A 1692-nucleotide genomic window follows, 5' to 3' on the forward strand; every position below is an offset into this window, starting at 1 on the left:
TGGAGAGAATACTCGAGCAAACGTGCGCATTGTTCCCCACGTGCGTGGTATTCCTCGCTTTTCGCGGTCATAAGTGCCGCGGGAGAGGCACTTAATTGGATGCTCTGGCACGGGCTGCACGTGACAGAAAAATGCCTCACGCGGGCCAATCCAACACGATACAAAGTGGGATCTTACTCCTTGTGCTGAAACTTCAGCGCGCTTATACAGTGTTGTGATGTCTTTACCAGGAGAGGAGGACGACCATGAAGCTCATCCGCTGGGTCGAGGTGCACAAAGGTCGGTCGCGCAAGAAGGCCAAGAAGGCGCCCGACAAGCAGCCAGGATCTCCCTGCTGCGGCGGAGATGGCCCGTCTGAGAATCTCGCTCGCAACACGTTCGACGGCGGCCCCGACGCTACTCAGCGGAGAGCAGAGCTGCTCGCGTGTCGGCGACTCAGGCCGCCCCGAGCCTCACGCGAAGGCCGCGGCGGCGGTGTCCTTCCAGCAGCAAGCCTGCAGCCTGTCCAAGCTTCTGGTGGCGCACATCCACACCAGCTTCCTGGACGAGGCTCCCATGTCGCCGGCCGACGCCAACTCACCGCGCCAGAGCAGTCGCATAAAGTCTAACCCGTGGATAGCGTCTCCGCGAAGCCCCTGCGGAAGCACCTCGGCCAACTACGACTGGACCGGCTCGCGCTCCTCCACAGGCTCTGAGGGCTCTGAACCCGGAGGGGTGACGTCGCTGCTTTTGCACGAGCCTTCCTGGCGCGGAGGCCACTGGGCTTAGCCATGATCCCTGCCGCCCGCGCGCAGCAACCACGCGGCCTCGCCGCTGCGACCTCGCACCTCGTCGCCGCTGGACCGGCGGCCATCGCCGGCCATCGGGTCCAGTGGCCTGCGCTTGGCGTCTGCGACGACGCCGTGACCCGAGTCGGGAATACTGCAGCGTCGCCAGACATGTGGCCGTTCGCTGTTCGGCACTCGCATCAGCGACAACGACAACAGCGCCAGCAGCGTCGACGAGGTGTACTCGGAAGACTTCCTCCAGTCGAAGGACAGCAGCGACGTGGTGACAGTAGTGAAGGCTGCCTGCACCCCACAGACCGACTCGGCCTGTGACCCCGGAAGCTGTACCACAACGCTCCTGTCTGAGTGCTCCTCTAAGCTACAAAGGACTGAGACGCTGGCCGACAAAGTGCGGTGGTTGAGAGCGCAGAGGGTCCTGGTGCAGCAGAAGATGCACGAAGCTCGCGTTGAGGAGCAGGCTTCACGTGAGCAGAGCATTCGTCTCCACCGAGAGTTGATGCAGTTTCGCAGGCTCATGCTGCTTCGCTAACTGCAGGGTTTGCGCTGTGACCTCGAGCAGCGCACTACCTGTATGGCATCGTCGTTCAGGGGAGGGACGCACGGATGATGCTTTGTGCTCCACATGCAGAGTGGATGCTGAGAAGGGCACAAATAGGCCCGTTGCCTGTTGTACGCTGTGGTATATGTGGTTGGCGTTCGCATTTGGATGAATGTTGTATTTTCTTTTTAATATAATGCAGTGGTCTATCGAGTAATGCAAAATTGGTTTGATAGAAACCATAGGTTAATATCATATTCGTCGCATATGATGTGGAAACAGTGTTGTACTTAAAAGCAAAGAAGATTTTTGTCACTGCCATAGGGTGCGAAACATAAAACATTGTGACTGGAGCAGCTATGACAT

The 1692-nt window shown here is 58.7% G+C and overlaps 1 pseudogene; it reads left to right on the top strand.

Annotated features, from left to right (window-relative positions):
- Positions 1 to 245: 245 nt before the first annotated feature.
- LOC144108713 (uncharacterized) lies at positions 246 to 1395 on the top strand (annotated as a pseudogene).
- The last annotated feature ends 297 nt before the right edge of the window (positions 1396 to 1692 follow it).

This window comes from Amblyomma americanum, chromosome 10 (genome assembly GCF_052857255.1).
Source record: "Amblyomma americanum isolate KBUSLIRL-KWMA chromosome 10, ASM5285725v1, whole genome shotgun sequence".
Classification (NCBI taxonomy): Eukaryota; Metazoa; Arthropoda; class Arachnida; order Ixodida; family Ixodidae; genus Amblyomma; species Amblyomma americanum.